General features: G+C 49.4%; 1 protein-coding gene across 2 annotated transcripts in view; it reads right to left on the reverse strand.

Moving 5' to 3' along the window:
• The window catches only part of KSR1 (kinase suppressor of ras 1), a 160,784-nt gene that overhangs the window by 118,139 nt on the left and 19,318 nt on the right, over nt 1-23,327 (reverse strand). The gene's annotated exons all lie outside the window — the stretch shown is intronic.

The raw sequence follows: 23,327 nt of genomic DNA on the forward strand, positions 1-23,327 counted from the left end.
TCTAACTTCTTAAAGCAGGGACAACTTTTCGAGCCTGGTTCTCCCTTCATAGTTCCTCTAACTGATCAGCAACAATGGAATGACCAAGTTCCCAGGGACCCGGGAAGTCAGTCCTGTGGATAAGAGGGGGTAGCCTCATTTAAAGCAGTGGGGGGCTCTCTGGCCTGCTCTGCCCCAGTTGTCATGCTTCTGGTTGGGTTACCTTTCTGCTCAGGGTCCTCAGAGAGAGGCCGCATAAGCTACTAGCCTGCTTCCCTCCTCCTGCCAGGGCTCCCTCTGCATGGCCTGAGCGGGACTCACGTGTATCACCCTGTTCTTCTGGCTCTGAACAAATCTTCAAGAGCCCTCTTGATGCCCTCAGCACTGTTTTTGAAGCTGTTAACTCTCCTGACCCAGCTCTTACAGGTTGGTGCTGCTCTGCCACTCACCCTGGGTTACCTGCCTTCTATCTCCACTTTTTCACAGAAGTCCTCTAAAACCTGAACTCAGACCTGCACGTTTCCTCTGCAGCCATACTAACTTCTTTCAATGCCTCATGAGTCCCTTTGCTTTTTCATGGTGAACATTCCGAAGCGTGGTTAACGTTTCTCCAAAAGTCTCTATCAAAGCCAGTGGGTCTCCAGCAGCCCACACAACAGAAGCGCCTGGGGAGCATTCAGAAAACCCGATGACAGGTCCCGCCCCGGCGCATTCTGGTTAGGCTATCCTGGAGTGTGGTCCAGGGCTCATATCTCCCGACAGTTCTCCAGCTGACTCTGGGGCCGGTGACCTAGACCATGAGCTCAAGCTCTGGCATATACTGGGATCACCAGGGGCACCCAGATGCCCCACTAGGTGGGGTGGGGCAGGTCCTGAGCCTTTGTCCCTAGGTGATTCAGGGAATGACTGAAGTTTGAGAACCACCTGACCGTCTGGAAAGCAGGACATCAGACACAGTTTTTAAAAGGGATATGGCCAATCAGGCTTTTCCCTTGACAACTCCTAAGCCGCTTCTCTATGGTTAAAATTACTTAAACAGAATTGTCAAACCAAGTTGGATGTAAGTAGAGTCTGTCATGCATAGGGGCGAAGTATTCCTATGGTAGCCCTCCCTAATCTGTGGTCCTGGTTAACCACAGCCACAGCCAGCCTCAGTCCAGAAATATTAAATGAAAAATCCCAGAAATAAATAATTCATAAGTTTTAAGTTGCACGCTGTTCTGAGTAGTGTGATAAAATCTCCACTGTCCTCTAAGTCATTCACCTCACTTCGTCTCATCATGTAGACACTGTACCATCTCATATCATCACCAGAAGGGTCAGTGCTGTACAGTAAGACATACCGAGAGAGAAACCCCATTCATATAGATTTCCTACAGTTACAGCGTGGGGCAAAAGTCGGTTTACAGCTGTTCCTATGGAAAAAGAAATACAATAAATAAATGCAAGAATGAACTCTCACATACAACTGTAAACCTGCTTTTGCCCCATCCCATATATTACTATAATTGTTCTATGTTATTATAAGTTGTTAATCTCTTACTATGCCTAATTTATCCATTTAACATCATTTTGTTACACATGTGTAGGAAAAAACAGGGTGTCTGGCGATTGGCACTATGCACGGTTTCCAGCATCCACAATGTGGGGGGGGGGGCTCTTGGAACGCAGGCCCCGCAGGTTAAGGGGGAACAACAGCACTGCTGAGGGATAAACAGCACACACGTGCACATACACACGCACGGAGACTCCCCACCTGTGCAGCAAAACCTGTACAAACTTGTCGGCCCGTCCCGGAGAGAGCTGCCACCCTGACAGTCTTCTGTGTACACGCATGCGTCGCCTCTGCCAGACTTTCCCGAGAGGTGCGTTTACTGCTCTGGCCCTTGCTGAGCCTCCCATGCCATTCGCCTTGCTACAGCCAGGCACGTTTCTCAGATGGTGGCTGTTCACACTGGTCATAGGCCACCAGCGCTATTATTTAATATTTTTTCTTAAACCTACTAATTTTTTTTTTTTTTTTGTATTTTTCTGAAGCTGGAAACGGGGAGAGACAGTCAGACAGACTCCCGCATGCGCCCGACCGGGATCCACCCGGCACGCCCACCAGGGGCTACGCTCTGCTCACCAGGGGGCGATGCTCTGCCCCTCCGGGGTGTCGCTCTGCTGCGACCAGAGCCACTCTAGCGCCTGGGGCAGAGACCAAGGAGCCATCCCCAGCGCCCGGGCCATCCTTGCTCCAATGGAGCCTTGGCTGCGGGAGGGGAAGAGAGAGACAGAGAGGAAGGAGCGGGGGTGGAGAAGCAAATAGGTGCTTCTCCTATGTGCCCTGGCCGGGAATCGAACCCGGGTCCCCCGCACGCCAGGCCAATGCTCTACCGCTGAGCCAACCGGCCAGGGCCCTACTCATTTTTTAAGAAAATTAACTTAACATCATTGTCACAAAGAGGACACCCTTCTTCGTCTGTATCAGACCAGGATTTCCATAAAAACAAGCATAACTGGAACAAGATGTTATTAAATCTAGCGGACTCTGTTGCCTACGGAAGCCTGGGATCCTGAGGCCTGTTTCCTGCTGATCCTGCTCCTTGTTTTTCAAAAAGGGAGATGGCATTCAGACCCTCTCCCAGAGGCCACTGCAGGACAGGAAGGGGGCTGAAGGAGACTGCTTGTTCGCTATGGGATTTCAGGTGATTGATGCCACATCCGGGCATCACCTGAAATTGCCTGGGGTGCCCACCGGCACTTTGTCCTTAGCTGAGTTTTTCTAGAAAGGACAGTAATACTAAGAAGTGAAAGACACCAGGATTGTTGGCCCTGAGGTAATAAGAGGACAAAGCCCACCAACCTGCCAGAGCTGCCCACCGCCTAACCTTACTTACTCAACACCCCCAGCATGGCGCGTCTCTGTAGGGGGTCGATGGCTCTTCATCCTCATGGAGATGTTAAGGGGGAGTGGGATTATCAGTAACCCACACAGCAAGTCCCACGTGAATGAATGCCTGCTGTCCCCATGCAAAACTGAAAGAGCTGAAGACCAAATCAATCTCTGCTCATCTGCTGACCTTATGGGAAAGAGGAAAAGACCACTTATGGCTGCCCCCCTCAGAAATACCAGATCGTTTAGAATCTGATGCTTCCTGTTTACGTATAAATGAAAAACAAACATGGGCTTTTAAAACTATTTAAAACAAAAGCTGAGCTTCAGAGCAGGCCTGGTGGCCTCGTCCTCTGTTCTCAGCTGCCTGCCTAAACTCTTGTCCGTAGAAGACGACAACACATGGCTGCAGTTACAAGCAAATTTACCAGCCTCTCGGCCAGCCAGGTTCCAGCCTCCTCGTGCTAACCCTTCAGTATCCCTCTAAGACATTTTCTATCTTCACTATGTTTGAAAGACTAACAGAAGTAAATGGAGCCCAAGTTTGGCTGGGGGTTGAGAATCCTAAGGGCCACTGACTCATCTGAAATGGCATGAAGGGCTTAATCATTAATCTAAGGTCCCCAAGCCTTGCTTGCTGGTTACCATGGCACCCTTGAGGTTCTCAAACCGGATTTTGGCTCTCAGGCCCTTTTCAACCAAAGGCCCACGGCCTTCCCCTCTGTCCAGGGAGGCAAAGGAAGAGGACCAGATATGTGGCTATGACAGATATCAAAGACTTAAAATCAGGCAGAATCAGCCACAAGGCTGGAGAAAACAGAGAAAGAAGGAAGCAAGTTATCTGGGTTTTTCTATTCAATTCATGAATCTCAGGGGTTCTAATTTTAGAAGAAACTAGGGTTTCATTAACTAGAAGTACCTCTTTTATTTATTTATTTATTTATTTAAGTCAGAGGAGGGAAGGTAGAGAAACAGACTGCTTCCTGCATGCACCTTGACCAAGATCTACTTGGCACCCCTGTCTGGGGCCGATGCTCTGCCCATCTGGGGGCCATGCTCGCAATCGCGCTATTTTTAGCGCCTGAGGCAGAGCCTCAAGGGAGCCATCCTCAGAGCCCTTGCAGCTGTTCTCAAATCAATCAAGCCATGGCTACGGGAAGGAAAGAGAAAGAGAGACAAGGGGAAGGGAAAGAGCAGATAGTCACCTCTTCTGTGTGCCCTGACCGGGAATCAAACCTGGGACTTCAACACACCGGGTCAACACTCTGCCACTGAGCAAACCGGCCAGAGCCTTAGAAGTATTTTTATATGCATCCTTCTGCTCCCATGTTATTACACATAATTGAAAACAAAAGAAGTATCATGGCTATCTCTTTCCAGTCATATTTAGGTGGTTGGAGATGAGGCATCCCCTTAGGCAAACATAAAACACAGTCCTGGGCTGTGGTCTCTTAAAAGGAATCAGACTTGTTTACATTGTCCTTGCTGACGGAGAGGCAGGCCTATGCTAGGAGCTTGGCTAGTGTGGATTCAAAATTCCAAGCCTGACCACTGGCCAATGAGGTGCTGACAAACCAAAGCCTAGGGCTCCTCACAGGGCAGTGGGCAAAACCCAGAAGATTCCAGAAACATTTACCACCTACCACATAAGACCCAGTCATAAATTAGGCATACAGGCAATACCGTCCCATTCCAAAAGGGATGAATTTTCCAAACTGTTACCTCTGGGCTCTCAGGGCCAACACTGGGAAACAAAATTTATCAATCATAATGGGCAAATTATGATCCCACTTAAAACAATGGGGGGGTTCTAGACTTTGAACAGAATATCTGTGTCTGATTAGTGACAGCTCCAGGAAAACAAAGGACCGCAGACCACCCTTACCTCAGATTCCACAGGGACTGCATGATCAACAGAGCAATGAACCCTCTGTGAGAATAACTGGCCCTGTTATTCTGAAATCACAGTGATTAAAATACCCAATTGGCAGTCATGTGTTACCTGGTGGAGACAGTCTTACTGGACAACACTGCTCATAGGATTTCCGAGCTGGAAGGTGCGTTAGAAACAATCACCAAGCCCCCTCCCCAAAGTGCCCATCTCCACCCTTGGGGGGCAAGTGGGGGGAGGCTGTGTCCCAGTGAGACCAAGGAACTAGGCCTAAGTCATCATCACGCAGACACCAGGCCCTACATCCTCCAATTCCTGGTTCAGGCTGTCCGCCACGCCTCGCCCCCTCTAGGAGGGATACCGTGGTCCTCTCTTAAGTTAGAGAAACACACTCAGACACAAACATAGGCACACACAGTCACGCAAGGACTTATCATTAACCTTAATCATTAACTACATATTAAGTGCTTCTTTACCAACCAAGACCATAGACGAGGCTAGGAGATGCCTGGGGGGAAGGCAAGGAACAGAAGCAGCTCCTGAATACGTCCCCCATCCCCTCAGCCCCTACGGTGCACATTCTTCTCAAAAGCCTGCAAGCTAATGCCTTACAGAGACCAAGCTTCCCACAGACACTGTCTCCAAAACTAAGCTCACCTTTCCCAGCTTCTTTCCCTGCCCAATGGGGAAAAGCAACAAACAGCCGGAGAACAACCCCAGCCGGCCTCTGTCTCTGAGCAGAGTCACGCCCACTACAAACACCTGAGGCCTCCACCTGAGGAAGCCTCCCTGGCTCCCCGCCCAGCCACCCCACTGACTCGGCATCTCAGACCTGCACGGCTGGGGAGCCCCTTCTCTCTGTCTCTCCGGAGGCCCGGGCTGCGGGAGTAGAGCAGGATCACCTGGGGCACCTGCTCATGGGCTGGACGCAGTGACACTGCCAGAGCCACCTCCCAAGCGTGGGAGCCACCCAGCAGGCCGCACTGAGTCAGCGGCCAGGGTCCAGAATCGGCTTCCTGGAGGACTTGAAAGGGCGCTGCCCAATGGTGTTCTCGGAGAAGGAGCCTCTGTTATGAGGACAACAACTTGGAGACGGCTGCCTGCCCGATCAGGAAATAGGATCTTTTTTTTTTCTTAAATCTGGTTGGTTTTTAAATGGCACAAATGCCAGAAGTCTTCTTCCTGCTCTTTATTGCTTTTAAATGTAAATTAAAGGACCTGTTCACTCATGGAACAGGAATCCAAAATATCGGTCCCCTAAGAAAACATTAACCCTGTAGAGTTGAGGCAGGCTGGACTGTCGCATGGCAGGGACCCCATTCCTGGGTCCAGGGAAGGCACTGAGCAGGCAGTTCCCCCAGGCAGGTGAAACCCATCCCTGTCGCAAGCGTTAACATCTCAGATAGATGCATTCTACATAGTTAGCATCACTCCGAGGTGAGCTTCCTGGTTACTGCCTTCTGCTGTTGCCTCTCCTTTTTCCCTTCTGGACGGGCCTACAATGCTCACCTGCCAGGCAAAATGCACTTCCTCGTTTCCTGTCCCCACAAGTGCCTGTCTCCTCCCCAGGAATAATCTTGTATACTCCCTGCACAAAACCCCATGGCAATTTCACTCCCAAAGTTCAAGTCTTTTATGAAGAACCTTAAAAAACATCCCTCTCTTGTTCCGGGAAGCTCTTTGTACTTTTTCCCCTGCTGTCAGAAGGGGAGGGAGAGAAGGAGCCGTGTTTCCAGTTCACAGTGACCCACGAGCGTTTCCGGGCCTCTGCTCCGAACCCTGGCAGACATCAAAGGCCAATATTGATGGCAGCTGCCTTGAAACCAAGCCACCTCAGGGGCCACAAGTTTCTCTCTAAGCCAGGCAGAGGAAGAGGTGGTGAGAATCCAGCCAATCTCACCACAGAATGGGAACCTCAGGTGCCCCAAATTAAAAGGAATAAACTCAACAGCCAAACCTCTCGGCTGAAACGGGCTGTTTTGCTTTTAACTTTCCCAGCAACAGGCAAAGCCTTCAACCCTGCTACTGAATATAACCAGTGCCACTTAGAACGCTCTGACGATCCCACCATTTCCTATTCAGGGCCCCTCCCTCTCCACTGTACCCCGTAATTATAGGGAATTGAGGGTTGGGATTTTTTTATGATGCTTCTTTTCAAACACATGACAACGCAGAAGGAATGGTTATTTTCATCTGAGTTGGGGCGGGGGGGGGAATCAGCATTGTTAACAAGACAAATTAAGAACACATTTCCCTGGGTTTTAGGTAATTCAAGGTCACTTGCAATAAACAAGACAGAAAACTGAATCATCTGGCCCATGTAGGCCGTGGGGCTCTACCACCTCACAGGGTCTGACAAGCCCCAAGCACTGTGTGGAGCTCACTATTAAACGGCTGTGACTTAGAAAATCTACCACATTAAGGAACTCAAGTGCATGATTTCCTGTTTGACTGTCCAAGAGCTTTTCTTGCCCCCCCCCCCCCGCCACTTGTGCTGAAGAGTACACATAATGGTTAATGCCAAGGACTCTAAGATCTGAAGGATGTAGCTCCATCCCAGCTTCACCATTTACTGACTGTGTGACCTTGGGCATGTCACATAACTTCCCAGACCCTCCATTTCTTTTTTTTTTTTTTAAAGAGACTCACCATTTACTTTTTAAATTATTTTTTTTTTTATTCATTTTAGGGGAGAGAGAGAGAGAGAGAGAGAGAGAGAGAGAGAGAGAGAGAAGGGTGGGGAGGAGCAGAAAGCATCAACTCCCATATGTGCCTTGACCGGGCAAGCCCAGGGTTTTGAACCACCGACCTCAGCATTTCCAGGTCGATGCTTGATCCACTGTGCCACCACAGGTCAGGCCAACCCTCCATTTCTTAATTGATAAAATGGAGACAAGAGTCCCTACTACTTCATAGGGACCTCAAGGATTCAAGAAGACCAGAGGTGTCATGAGCACCATATATAACAAATGCTCAATGAATGTTAACCATAATCAGAATGGTGAAAGAACACACTTGCTTTGGTCAGTAAGTGCCAGGGCCAATGCTTTCTACCAAGAGGTATCTATAAAGCAAGATAATGCCCGCTGCCCTTCCTTCATGGAATATGTTTTCCAGCTAAGACAAAAAGCAGGGTTGAAAATGCCAAGTACTAAATGTATAATACCATTTAATGAGCACCTACAATGTCCCAGGAATAATGTAACCGTTTATTCCCACAAATCCACATTATCCCGCAAGGCCATCACTTTTTGTTAGTCCCGTTTTACAGTTGGGAGACCAAGGCTCAATCCATGTCCTACCTTCTCCCAATTGCGTGCCAGTCTTAACAGATGACAGCTCAGGAGGCACCCCGGGTCCAATGGCAGCAAGCACTAAGGCACGGGGCCTTGACTTCTGGGCTATTTGCCTAGCTGTTGATTCTCTCCCTCCAAACAGCACATATGGGCATATTACCACAGAATGTTCCAGAACTATGCGAGACCACAGACCTGGCCTCATCTGATTCACTGATTTAGGAGTGTTAGAAACCCAGACCGCCTGACCAGGCAGTGACGCAGTGGATAGAGCGTCGGACTGGGATGCAAAGGACCCAGGTTCGAGACCCTGAGATTACTAGCTTGAGCACGGGTTCATCTGGTTTGAGCAAAGCTCACCAGCTTGAACCCAAGGTTGCCGGCTTGAGCAAGGGGTCGCTCAGTCTGCTGTAGCCCCCCGTCAAGGCACATATGAGAAAGCAATCAATGAACAACTAAGGTGCCGCAGCAAAGAACTAATAATGCTTCTCACTCCCTCCCTTCCTGTCTGTCTATCTGTCCCTCTCTCTGTCTCTGTCACACACACACACAAAAGAAACCCAGACTAGCCTGACCTGTGGTGGCGCAGTGGATAAAGCGTCGACCTGGAAATGCTGAGGTCGCCGGTTCGAAACCCTGGGCTTGCCTGGTCAAGGCACATATGGGAGTTGATGCTTCCAGCTCCTCCCCCCTTCTCTCTCTCTCTCTGTGTCTCTCCCTCTCCTCTCTAAAATGAATAAATAAAAAAATTAAAAAAAAAAAGAAACCCAGACCAAGGAAAGGAATGTGGCTTGTGATAGGTCCGAGGCAGGGTGGTATTTGGACTCAGGTGTTCTGACCCTGAAGAACCAATGGATGCCCCATGGTTCCTAGAGGAATAAACCAGTGACAGGAACAAGAGGCAAAGCTCTGAACAGATTTCAAAGCAATGCAAAGGTGAGTGAAGCAGACTCCACCCTCCCCAGACTGACAGGAAAGAAAAGCCTGCCTGCGTGTGCCGGGCAGGCTGTCTCCAGCTCGGTTCGCCCAGTGAACCACAGGCTGGAGATTATTAGTGTCTAAAATTACCTTCCTAGATGCTTCATGAATTTCTGTTTTAACCCACTCTTAACTGTGGCACACTCCCTGCTAGTCTCGTCTCTCCTCCCCACATGCAACTAATTTGCTTGTCAGGACCGTCTGTCCCCAGCAAAGGAGTTCCATCAGGTGGCCGACCCTTGTAAATAATTAAAGGGTGATCCCATAGCCTCCATGAGGTCTATTGAGAGAAGGGTGGCCTATTAAATTAGACATGGGGGCGGCATCGCTAACAGCCTAACAACTGCTTCCTCAACAGATGGCAAGCAGAGTGGATCAGGAACGCAGCCCACGGAGCCAGCCTGCCAGGGGAAAAACAAGGCGATGCCTCCGTTTAGCAGGCTGGCTTTAATAACGCAGAGCTGCACCTACAGCCGCTCCTGCAGACTAGTGGGAGGCTGGGCAAATCCACCACGCACTAGGGAGCAGTTTTCTTACCTCTAAAATGATCTCCCTCTTTTTAATTTGGAGGAAAACACCAACTAGAAAGCAAAATTACCCCAAAGTGCTAATCTTTTTGGGGGGCAAGGAAGAACTTTAGTAAGAAATGCCAGCTTCCCCGGTGGGCTCAGTGGTAGAGCGTCGGCCTGGCGTGCAGAGGTCCCGGGTTCAATTCCCGGCCAGGGCACACAGGAGAAGTGCCCATCTGCTTCTCCACCCCTCCCCCTCTCCTTCCTCTCTGTCTCTCTCTTCCCCTCCCGCAGCCAAGTATCCATTGGAGCAAAGATGGCCCGGGCGCTGGGGATGGCTCCTTGGCCTCTGCCCCAGGCGCTCGAGTGGCTCTGGTCGCAACAGAGCGACGCCCCGGAGGGGCAGAGCATCGCCCCCTGGTGGGCGTGCCGGGTGGATCCTGGTCGGGCGCATGCGGGAGTCTGTCACTTCCCGTTTCCAGCTTCAGAAAAAAAAATAAAAAAAAATTAAAAAAGAAATGCCAGCTTCCCCTCCATCCCCCAAAAGTCTAGTCCCATTAGCAGTTCAGTCGGTACCCTACCAATTGGTTTCTGTACTAATGAGAGATGGAGTGCTCTGTGCACCTGTGTCTTTACAAGGGGGCATAGATATGCATATGCTTTTAACAATAGAAATACACAGTATATATTGTTTGCTCTGAATCTGAATTTTTCACTTAATATATCATGACAATTATTCCAAGACAGTCTATACATTCCCCATTTTACAGTCATATAGTATATTTCACAATTGATTTAATCTCTCCCTTACCAGTGAACACGTAGGAGTCTCACCTTTTACTTCTATACCCAATCTATACCCAATACTACAATAAAAAGCCTTGGGCATATACCTCTGTGTGTGTGTGTGTGTGTGTATGTGTGCGTGTGTGTGTGCGCGCGCTATGATTTCTATAGGTGTGATTCCCAGGAGTTGGATTGCTGAATTCTAAGGGATATACACTTTCAGTTTTAATAAGTACTGTCAAAGTACCATCCAAAAAGGCAGTACCAATTTGCACAACTCGATTGTGTCTAAGAGTTGCAAACTGCTCCTTTGAAACCAGAACGGAGGCTCAGGGACCCAGCAAAAAGAGCCCTTGGCCTCTGCCACCCACATTCTCCACACCCACTCCAACCAATGCTATCCCCCCTTCCAACCAGTGCGGCTACAACTTCAACTCCTTTCTACACTGGCTTTCCACAGAAGATTCACCAGGGAAGGAAAGGCGGCTTACTCTGCCTGATATGTTTGAAATTCACCTAAAAGATATTAGTAACTGCTAGCATTTCTGCAGCATTTACTATGTGCTTAACACTTTATAAGAATAACCTCATTTAATGCTTCAACAGCCCCATTTTACAGACCTGAGAACTGAGACTTAGAAAGTGATTTTTGTAAGGCCTCTCCAACGTGCTGATAAGATGCGGCACCTGGAGCGACCCAGGCAGCCCAATTCTGGAGGAGTCCACACCTTGCTCAGCACCTCCGGACCTTCTGGTGAGGGGACTGAGCACACAAAGACCCACAAATATAAAAATACCTCCAGATCTAGCCTACTGGCCTCTCAGAACGAACTGTGACATCACCTTTCAGGATGGCGAACCAAGGGAACATTGTCACTTTGAGAAGGTACCTGTACCTCCCCATCTCCCTAACGACCCTGCCAACTCCCCAGCCTGTCACCCTCCAAATCCAATGGCCATCATCCCTACTGCTGACCCTTCACGACCTTCTCCTGGGCAGGTCTGTCCTCCCCATTTCACAGCCACACACCCTGCAGGAGGGAGAAGTAAAGAAAGATGAGCTCGACAGGAGAAAAAGAAGCAAAAGACCCCCGATTCACTGACCTCTGACCACAACGCCTACAACCCCACGATTTCTAAGCTGGGGTCTGCCCACATTCAGAACCAGGGGAGAAAGAACAGCCAGAACTTTTGCACATGGGGATAGAGGAACCAGCCAGCTTACCAGGAATTTTAGTCCAAAGGGGGAGGTGTGGGGATGAAGAAAAAGAAAAAAAGAACAAACAGGGAGAGAGAGGAAATGGGGAAGAGGCAGACAAAGCAGGAAAGGGAAGGTGAGGAGGACCATCTCAGAAACACAAGCGTCCTCGGCTTCAAGTCCCAAACCAGACCCCTGCATCACTGCCATCTGCAGCAAGATACAGAAAAGCAGAAGAGCAGACCCAGGCCCCTCGCAGGGACGTTGCATAATCAAAAGAAAAGGAACTTTTCTGCTTGGAGTGAAGCCTACAGCTGAGTTCTCATCGGCGCACTTCTCCAGCAGCCACGGAGCACGCCCAGCTGGGGCTCCCACACCCCCAGGGACCCGGCCCCACAGGGCTTCCAGGAAAGAGTGGTATTAGACAGGCAATGCTGGCTCCAAGAAGGTACAAGGAGAGTGGCACAGAACATTCATGTGTTACTAGACCAGAGCCATGCAGGGCTTTCCTGCTGTGTTTCCATGTTATTCTGAAAATGATTGACAGGTCAGGACTGATGCAATAGGACCTCTTACAGCATATTTGGATTAATGTCAGTTCCTGGAAGCCAGAAAAATTATTGCAGCATTGTTGGTAATGGCAAAATTGGAAACACCCTAAATATCCAGCAAGGGGGGATTGGTTAAATAAAATAATGACACAGCCATGTAGAGGAATTATTATGCAGCTATTAAAAAGAACAAGACAGTGCTATATGTCCTGGTGTGAGCCAAACTGCAAGATACAGCAATATTTTTGTTTGAAGTACAGGAGAGCATAAATGCATGCTCATTTGAGTAAATGGAATGAGGGACACAGGAAATGGAATGATTTCCACCTAAGACACTGAGGATTTTCTTTCTCCACCTGAGCTGGGGGGTACACGAGTGTTCAGTTTATCATTCTTTAAACTGTACATACGTTTTGTACATGCTCTTGAATGTATGATATGTCATAACTTAAAATTTGTAAAGGTGGGGACATGTGTGTACATTTATGTTTGCATATGCCAGAAATATCTCTGAAAGCTTCAAAGTGAATACCCCTGAGAAGGGAAACTGCAGGGCAGTGGGGTGAGATAAGAAGTAGGTTTACTTTGACTCACCATATAACCATATAACCTTTCAATATATTTTACCACATATATGAATTGCCTGTCCAAAAAACAAAACAAAACAAAACAAATCAGTCACTGGCAATTCTCCAGGGTGTTTCAGCATCAAAGATCGGGAAAGTACCCAAGGGGCCAGTTTCCCCATTTTACAGCTGAAGAAGTTGCAGCCCAGAGCATCTGAGCGTCCTGTCCATGGTCACACAGAGACTGAATGGCAGACTCAGCAAGAGAAGCTAGGTCTCCAGGTGTAGGCCAGTGTGCTGCACCTGACATCTCACCCAGGGGCTCCCAGGCTGCTCAAACTCAAGGACCACCCCCCTGGCCTAGCCAAACCCTCCTGCAGCCCCTGCCCCATCTCAGTCACAGACAAGGCAGACAGAATCAGGGCAGCGGCCCACAAGTCCCAGAATGGGAAATGGGGGGGAGGGACAACAGTCAACAGAAGCCCCCAGTTCCAGAGCTTCCCTACCCTCATGTCTCCTGGGCTGCTGCCTCCAGCCTGTGGGCACAAAGACGGGCAGGCTTCAGGGTTCCCAACTCACACCCTGACACTCCAGGCACTGTCAGCTCCGTGGCCACTCCTGTGTCCTCAGCAGGCATCTTCCCGACAAACCACCACCCAGCAAAACCACTGGCGGAGTTCCACATGCTGGCCACTTTGCAGTTATAACCGCATCTGGGGGAAACGAGCACTTAACCCTGATGTCCTCGTGCCAGCTGCCCAGCACCAGCGCTACCAGCTCGCTAGCCATAGATCCCAGATGCGAGCCAGCGAGTGGGCACCAGGAGCCAAACCAGACTCCGGTTGTAAAATACCACCCTTGTCAGTGTGTTTACACTGAAGAAAATCCTTAAGGGCTGTGCAGAAGAATCATAAAACCTCAGAGAGGGGGGTTGTTAAGAAAACTGGATAGTTTTCCTGCAGTTAAAATCTACCATGCCTGCCTCATTTATTGGAGGCCAGAAACAACTCAATCCAAATTTTAATACTTCCTTATTTAACAAATGCTAACAAACCTGAGTTCATATAGTGTTTTGTACCCCACTGGGAGCCAGGCACACTGAGAGCACGGAAAGTAATTAGAACAGCTAACATTTGGAGAACGCTTACTATATAAGCTTAATACATACCAGATATGCTACTAAGCTCTTCACACACATTACCTGACTTAGTCCTCCCAGCAGACCTCAGTGGACAGTCTGTTGTTATCCCGTTTGACAGAGAAGTCTAGGCTTTAACTGGAAGTAACTTATCCAAGGTTATAGAACTAGCAAGTGGCGAACTGAGGTCTGTCTGGCTCCAAAACCCAGTCCCCACCCACTGAGCAAGACACAGCCCACCCATCCATCAACAGGAGCTCTTCTTCTAGATGTACTCCGCCTGAAAGGGGCCAATCAGGCCTGTTTCTTCCCACCCCCTCCCAAACTGCAAAGTGGGAGCGTTTCCCCAGGAGTTCCAACTAAATCAAGAGCCCGGGACACATCCATAACACTGCCCAGAGCTTCAGCTCCAGACCGAGGGCCCTGGTGACCCAGCTGTTGACACCAAGTGCAGGTGACAGCCTGGGTGAGAAGGATTCAGGTGAGAGTAGACCAGGCACACTCACCCCCACCAACAGCCAGCCAGCCAGCCAGCTCTGCAATGGCCCAAGGGAGCCGCCAACCCTCTCCCCACTCACCTTGGTGTGAGGGCCAAGCCAGCCCTACCTGCAGGCAGGGCCAGGCCAAAGGGCTGGGGAGGAGGTTTTCATCTTGGCTCTAATCAGCCGTCTTTGGGAAATTACCTAAACCTCCCTGATGTCTCTCCATCTGTGAAAGTGGAGGGAGTCTCTCCACAGGGAGGGGAGTATTGTTAAAGCAACTCAGCCACATCAACTTCTTCAAAGATCTTGAGAATGCAAGACATGTTAACAGATGAGAGGCCCCACGCCCGCTACACCATGGCCACAGCCGCCATGAACAGCGGGCAGCTCCCAGGAGGCCCACCCTCTGCCCGGAATGGCCTCTACGCTCTTCCAACTGGCCAGGGTCAAGGTTCAGACTGAGCACCGCCTCCTCTAAAAGCAGTCCCAGACCCTTACTCTTCACTCACAGGGACAGCGTGCTCTGCAGCTACCCCCCCCCCCCACCATGCTGGCCAGGAGTTGTGCATCTCCTGGTCAATTTCTGCTGCAGGCAGGGCTCCTTGGGGTGGTGTCCTTCTGTACCCCCAATATGTGCTACGGTGCCTGGCATACATTAGGTGCTACAGTAAACGTTCACCAAATAAATGAAAAGTATGAGTATTATCATTATCGCCCTCTGGAATTTGTAACCAGAATAGCACATTCCTCGGCTGGGGATCCCCACAGGGGCCTCCAACACCGAGACTGACCAAAACCCACACCTCCCTGCACTGTCTGCTTCCCAGCAAACACTTCTCACACCCAAAGACTCACTTCCCTCCAGGAAGCAAAGTCTCCTCGTCTGTACCAGGCACTGAGGAGGCAGGGGACACGCAATCCCCAACGTCCCCCATGGAGTTCTCAATCTAGGAATTCCAGTCCAGATTCCCTTGGGGTGGGGGGAGTGCCTGAAGAAAACATAACTTTCCTTATCTCATCCCTTCAAATGTCTACTTTTGTAGATATATTATTATAATGCACATGCTATTAGAGCACAGCGGAATGTGTATATAATTTGTAAGTGAAAATACCTATGTTGGAAACCCATGATCAAAATTGCTTTACTGGTGGGTATGCAAGCACAAGTTTGGACACTGGGGGTCCAGCTAGGAAATGCACCATGCCCATACAGCAAGGAAAGGGCAGAAGGGAGGTCCCAGTGTCCACAGGGCAGGGGCCACAAAGGAACAGAGATAGGGGAGGTCTCAGAAATGGAGATGCTCAGGGCCAGGGCCCAGCACACTCCCTGCCGGGGAAAGATAGGACAGGAAAGGGAAAGGAAACAGATGAGGGGGCCATCCAGTGAGACAAGGGGGAATTCCAGGCATTCCAGGGAGAGGAGGCTTGAAAGCGAAAAACAGCGAGGCCACAGGGAGGGCCCAGGTCAGTGTGGCTGTGCACTATGATTCGAGGGTGGGGGCAGGCAGCTGCACAGGAGACTCGAGAGGCAAGTACAGTGTCACACTGAAGAGGCAGAACTGTCCTGCAGGCATGAGGAGTGACCCCCAACTGAATGCTAAGGAGCAAGTGTCCCTTTACTTGTCAGTAAAAGCCACTTGATTTGGTAACATTTTAAGAGCTTTGCAGCAGTACTTGGACAGCCCCACGCACAGGGCTGCCAAAGATCCTGGGCACGGAATCCACCAGAACTCACCTTCAGGTGCAGATCCACAGGACCGTGGCGGGCAGGGCTTGTGGTGGCAGCCTGTCCCCAGTCATCAGGGCCAGTCCCTGGGGTCAGCCACAAGTAGGCAGAGGAGGCAGACGTGAGGGGAGGCACAGGTGGAGAGGTAAGCGGATTCACCAGTCCCCACCCATGTCTGCGGGCTTCAGTGTTCACTGAGGACCCCAAGAATCTAAGCCCCTTTCTCTGAAAGGGGCGAGAGGCCAAGGAGACACCAGACTGCTCCCGACAGCCGATCTCCTTCCTCCCGTCGGCCAGGAGTGCCAGAGCTCGGGAAGAGTAGCCCCTTTCTTCTCCACAACCTACCTGCCATAAAACTCAGGGTCTGGGGGAGCATTCCCCTAGAAACAGACTCAGAAATGGAGGTCTGCCAGCAGGAGCAGTCTCTGCCGAGAGGGACGCAGGCCTGCCAGAGGAGCAGTTGGGCTACGACTCAGCTGCCACAGAGGCCTCAGTCTGACCCATGGGGGACTCTGGAGCTGGGATGGCCCGTCAGAGCTGTCCATTGGAGGCAAGGGGGCCTGTCTCCATATCCCATCTATGGATGGGGCAATTACCTGGGGAGAGGAAGCTCCCTTGAGCTGAAGGCAGTGCCTGGGAAGGGACTTAGCTGTCGCTGTCAGCAGCCACGCTCTCAGCAGCTGGGACAGGGGACTGAATTCAGAAGGGGGTTTGGGCCCCCTTTGCACAGCCTTTGCGGGGCAGCTCAGCCTTTTCGAGGACTTGGTCTAGAACAGAGGATCAGTCCAATGACCTCAGAATGAAATGACACGTAGCATCACAGAGGAAAGGCACTTGTCTGTTATTTTTATGTCACTCATAACTGAGCTGATAGGATCTAAAGTTCTCTTTCCTGGTTTTAAATTCCTTTTAAGAACACATAATGTCACTTCAAAGAACCCCGTCAACAAGTTGCTCTGTGAATTTTCCATTTATCCTTCATCATTCTCAAGCTCCTATTTCATACATTTAAAAAATCTATTTTGTGATCTGTAAACTCTAGCCACATCACATGAGCAGATATTCTCATTAAATTGGGAACAAAGTCAGGGTAATCAAGAGGTTCAAACTGTACGGTGGGTGTAAAATAAAACATGAGAAATGCCTGTCGCATTTCAAAGTACAGGAAAGTCCATCCAAAATACTTTTATATTTTATAACACGATTTTCCTGCCATACAGGAGAAATGCACGACTGCTGAAGAAAAACTGATAAAGAAAAAAAAAAGCACCAAGAAGAAAATAAGTTGATTATTACCTCACTGTTTAGGGACAAGCCACTTCCCATTAACAAGCATATGCAGAGCCTTCTTTTCCTCCGTGTACTTCACTCTCAACAATTCATTAGAGTCATACCGTTGGGCCTGTTTTTTTCTGTTAATGGAATATTATGAACACTTTTTCAAGCAGTAATTCCTCACAGCAAGTTTTTGCTGTTTTTAAAGGCCAATAGATCTAAACTGTGCTCTGATTTTCCTTATGCAATCATCCAAGGTTGTATTGTATACTTAGGATACTGGATATTTAGGTTATCTGCGATTCTCCCTCAGTGTAAATAATGCTGCAATTATCTTTCAGGACCAAATTCTTTTGAAATCCTAGTTGGTCCTTAACCCAAAATCCCAGCGTCTGTATTCACTTATTGTTACTAAATTTGCATCTTAGGAATCTAAAAACGGGTTCCTCGTGCCTGTAGCACTGAGCTACCAGCACAGAAGGAAATGCCCAGACCACACTAGGCCTCGGCGACTAAGAGATGGGCCTTCCTTCTCTCTGCCGGCGTTCTACAGCAGGACCTGCTCCTGCAATCCCAAAATGGGCAGAAGAGCGACCACACCAAGTGTCTTCCTGCACATCAGCCACATATACCCTGAGGCACCTGCTGACCCAACTGAACACTGGCTTTCTCCAGGTTTCCTCTGAAGCCCATCTGACTTGTGGCCTGCTTTATAACCAAGTAGCATGAACACAGTTAATGCTAGATCTTTTACATTAAAAATGTGTTTTACAGATTACAGATATCCCAAGATTCCATTGTCTCTTGTCAGCTTTTGAAGATAGTCGTTACCCCCATACGATAGGTTTTAGCATCAACACCATCAACAATAAATATTTAAGCTCTTTTACCCAGCAATTTTCATGCATTGTTACATTTAACTCTCAAAACTGTTCTGAGAAAAACTCCTGAATCCTTTTGCTGGATGAGAAAACTGAGGGTCAACATAAGGAATTCAATGAATGCACACAGCTAACATGACTGCACTCAAGATTCAAACCTAATCAATTCCAAAGTCTGAAGTCACTGGACTTCAACTTTGGGGATAAAATCGACAGTTTTGATGAAGGCAGGACACCAAAGCTAAACTCCCCCGTGGAAGCGTTAGGGTGGACGGCAAATGCTATGGCCCCGGCACATCACACTGACCAATCAGGATGCCAAGCAGGAGGACAGAGGCTCCACCCCCCCCCCCAAGCACACAGACAAAAAGGCATGAGGCTGATTTGTGATTGTGGGGCCACAGCCCGTAGTTGCATATTACACCCCAGCGCAGACGCCTTTATTGGCTAAATTAAGCTGCATATATGCTACAAACAAGTAACAATCTCTGTTAATTTGGCCCATGAGAGGTAGAGAATTTAGAGGGAATTCAGAGGAAATCAACCAGTCCAAGGCCCTCAACTGCCCAGATGAGAAACGGAAGCTCAAGGCCACTGGGTCACAAAGCCAGGAACACAGAACCAGGTCTGCACTCTACCAGCTCAGTCGTCTAAGATGTAACTCGCAGCAGTATGTTTAGCACATAACTCATGAGAATTCTGTTAAAGACCCCAAAAGTTTAAGAAAATACTTCAATTTTTAAACAAAACTGAGTGTCTAATTTACAGGTCTATGATCGGGGATTCAGTCTGACATCTCTGGTACATCTGACCCCCCCACCCCCCGCCCCAGCCCTGAAAGGGTCAAGAGATGTAAATAAAGTCAGCAACAATGGGGAGAGAAGTAATAAACTGTTTCAGTTCAAGGTTGTTGAGTTTTGTAAACTGACATCAGAGGGTTATTATAACCTTAACCACAGAAGTCTGGGACACACCCAGCATTACCCTGACAGACATAAAAAAAAGCACACGCGCGGGCCAGCACACACACACACACACCTAACAGATGGGCCGTGCCCAGATCCACTGGAGTCTTTGTGTGTGTGTGTGTGTGTGTGTGTGTGTGTGACAGAGACATAGAGAGAAACAGAGAGAGGGACAGATAGGAACAGACAGACAGGAACGGAGAGAGATGAGAAGCATCAATTCTTCGTTGCAACACCTTAGTTGTTCATTGATTGCTTTCTCATATGTGCCTTGACTGGGGGCTACAGCAGACCGAGTGACCCCTTGCTCAAACCAGCAACCTTGGGCTCAAGCTGGTGAGCCTTGCTCAAACCAGATGAGCCCATGCTCAAGCCTGCGACCTTGGGGTTTTAAACCTGGGTCCTCCGTGTCCCAGTCCGACACTCTATCCACTGCGCCACCACCTGGTCAGGCTCAACTGGAGTCTTTTTTTTTTTTTTTTTTTTCTGAAGCTGGAAACAGGGAGAGACAGTCAGACAGACTCCTGCATGTGCCCAACCAGGATCCACCCGGCACGCCCACCGGGGGCGACGCTCTGCCCACCAGGGGCGATGCTCTGCCCATCCTGGGCGTGGCCATGTTGCGACCAGAGCCACTCTAGCGCCTGAGGCAGAGGCCACAGAGCCATCCCCAGCACCCGGGCCATCTTTGCTCCAATGGAACCTTGGCTGCGGGAGGGGAAGAGAGAGACAGAGAGGAAGGCGCGGCGGAGGGGTGGAGAAGCAGATGGGCGCTTCTCCTGTGTGCCCTGGCCGGGAATCGAACCCTGGTCCTCCGCACGCTAGGCCGACGCTCTACCGCTGAGCCAACCGGCCAGGGCCTCAACTGGAGTTTTGACTGGTGTTATGATGACTTCAATTTTCCAAACTTGGATAATTACTCAACGGGTCTTACTGGGCTCCGACAGCTAAACTACAAGGTGTTGACAGTTTTTTTTGTAAGGTAACTCTCCTCTTTCATTCATTTGAATGTTACTGAAGAGTCAACTCCATTCAGATGTTGAAGACGCATCAGTGAATAAAACAGATTTTAAAAACCCTACCCTTCTGGAATTTTTCTTGTAGTGAAGCGATACAGAAATCAACAAGCAAGTAGAACCACACTGTGTATGGCAGCAGTAGACAGTGAGCGGGCAGAACGGAGTCGCGCAGGGGATAGACTGCAGGGAGGGTTCCCTTTCACACGTGGTGGCCAGAGACCTCACAGAGTGGGAGCGCCCTGTGCACACTGCGGGAAGAGCATTCCAGGAGCGACAAAGGCTGCAAAGCGGGAACACTGGATGTGCCTGGTGCGTTCCAAGCACAGGAAGGAGGCCAGTGGAGCTGGGGCATGGTGAGAATGGGGAGGAGAGAAACCAGGCCCTTGACTTTGACACTTAGTGGGATGGGAGTCACTGGAGGGTTCTCAGCAAAGGACTGACATGAGCTGACTCACGTTCTTAAAACAACCCTTTAGCATTAAATCTTTCCCTGAACTTTACCAAGATCCCATTTCTGTTCAGAGCTGGCACACACATACATGAAGGTCGGGTAAAAGGGTCCCATGCTCTGCATTCTTCTCCAGGACGCCCACCTCTCCCCTCCACACACACACTGTCAGCATGGCCAGCATCCTGCAGAAAATGTCCTCTGAGCCCAATACCCAGCAGCACAGGTCACCACTATTGTCAGCTGTAACCCCAACCATCAGTCTGGGCTGATGTGGTTCAACGCATCCTTATCAGTAAGGGATCCTCACACCTAGCAATGGTTACGATCCCTCCTGTACTTGCTGTTCACAGCCTTCCCCCTTCCAACCAGAACCCACCCTCCATTCTTGGGATCTAGCAGGAGAAATCCCCCAGCAGAGGTCCAGGGTGACTGCCTTTAAAGATTTATTTATTAGCCCTGGCCAGTTGGCTCAGTGGCAGAGCGTCGGCCCAGCTAGTGGAAGTCCTGGGTTCAATTCCCAGTCAGGGCACACAGGAGAAGCAACCATCTGCTTCCGTACCCCTCCTGCTCCCCTTTCTCTCTCTCTCTCTCTCTCTCTCTCTCTCTCTCTCTTCCTCTCCCACAGCCATGTCTCAATTGATTTGAGCACATTGGCCCTTGGCACTGAGGATGGCTCCGTGGAGACTCCGCCTCAGGCACTAAAAATAGCACAGTTGCGAGCATGGTCCCAGATGGGCAGAGCATCGGCCCAAGATGCAGGCTGCCAGATGGATTCCGGTGTGGGTGCATGAGGGAATCTATCTACCCTCCTCTCACTTGGGAAAAAAAGGAAGGAAAAAAAATATTTTATTTATTGAGTTTTAGAGAGGGGAGAGCAAGAAAGGGGGGTTGGAGGTCACACATACTCTTTGTACTTAAAGGGACAGGAAATCCTTCTTTTATAGCACAAGGGCTCCCTGGTCACCCTTCTTAGAGAACATGAGACTCTCCCAAAGCACATGGTGTGGCAGGTAGAGAGGGTGCCAAGGGGAGAGGCAGTGGTATTCTGGGAGGGATGAAGGGGAGTGAGTGTGGGGGACAGAGAGGGAGCCACTGACAACACTACTCTGTGAAGCCAGATGTGGCCCGTCTCTGAGGCTGAGCATGCTGTGACTCACAAACTGTAAAGGCATGGGCTCTGTCATCAGCCAGACCCCACAGGGTCTCAGCTCTGTCACCATCACCGTGACATTGGGAGACTAAACCTCCTCTCTGGGCCTCAGTTACCTCCTATGCAATGGAGGTGAGAACGACACCAACTTCCCAGGGCAGGTGGAAGGAGCAGTGAGGTCCAGTGTTCTCAGAGCTATCCGAGAGCCCAGAACAGAGAGCATTCGGAAGGGTTTGCTCTAGGGGTGCGTATATTCTTTCGAATTAGTGTTTCTTCGGATATACTGTTTGCAGAAGTGGGATAGCTGGGTCAAAAGGCAGTTCCATTTTTAATTTTTTTGAGGTAACTCCATACTGTTTTCCACAGTGGCTGCACCAGTCTGCATTCCCACCAACAGTGCAGGAGGGTTCCCTTTTCTCCACGCCCTTGCCAACACTTGTTTGTTGATTTACTGATGACAGCCATTCTGACGGGTGTAAGGTGATATCTCACTGTGGTTTTAATTTGCGTTTTTCTGATGATTAATGATGCTGAGCATCTTTTCATATGTCTATATGTCCTTTTTGGAGAAGTGTCTATCTATTTGGGTCCTTTGCAGAGTTATTTACAATAGCCAAGATTTGGAAGCAGCCCAAGTGCCCATCAATAGATGAGTAGATACAAAAGCAGTGGGACATGTACACAGTGGAGTACTACTACCTGGCCATAGAAAAGGAAATGCTACCTCATGCAAAAGCATGGGTGGACCTGGAGAGTATCGTGCTAAGTGAAATCGGCCAGTCAGAGAAAGATGAGTACCAAATGATTCCACTTCTATGCGAGCTCTAATGAACAACATAAACTAACAAACAAAATAGAAACAGACTCAGAGATACAGAGAACAGACTGACAGCTGTCAGAACGGGTGGGGGTTGCAAGGCTGGGTGAAAAGGTGAAGGGATTAATTAAGCAAAACAAAAAAAAAGAAAAACTTAGACACAAACAACACTACGGTGATTACCAGAGGAAAAGAGGAATGCGGGGAGATAACAGAGGGTAAATGGTGATGGAGGAGCCTTGACTTGGGGTGGTGAACACACAGTACAATATACAGATAATGTATTTTAGAATTGTACACCTGCAACCTATATAATTTTGTTAACTATGCCACCCCAATCAATTCAATAAAAATTTTTAAAAATTAAAAAAAATTTTTTTTTTTAATTTGAAAAAGAAATGTTTGCTCTAGTCATAAATGTCCTCCTCCTCACCACTACCACTACCACTGCCCTAAAACCCACAGGACTTTTCTCAGAGTGTGGGCAACAAGAACCATAAGTGGAACCATACGTGCTTGTCCAACATTTCCACACGAGTCTCTCTGAGCCAACCCCAGCTTCCTGGGGCAGCACCACGGGCCGTGTTTACCCTGTGAGTGTTTGGCACCTAGGACACAGAGCCCAGAGTAGCGGTTCTCCTTACAGGGCTGGCCCCTCATGCAAAGGACCTCAAGGCCAGAGGACAGGGGTGCTCCCTTGGACGGCTTGCCGGATCCCAACTTGTTAATGGGGTGCCCCGGGGCTGATCAAGTCGGGCAGCCAAGATTTGGGGAGCCCCATTGGCACCAGG

This window comes from Saccopteryx bilineata, chromosome 2 (genome assembly GCF_036850765.1).
Source record: "Saccopteryx bilineata isolate mSacBil1 chromosome 2, mSacBil1_pri_phased_curated, whole genome shotgun sequence".
In the NCBI taxonomy this organism is placed as follows: domain Eukaryota; kingdom Metazoa; phylum Chordata; class Mammalia; order Chiroptera; family Emballonuridae; genus Saccopteryx; species Saccopteryx bilineata.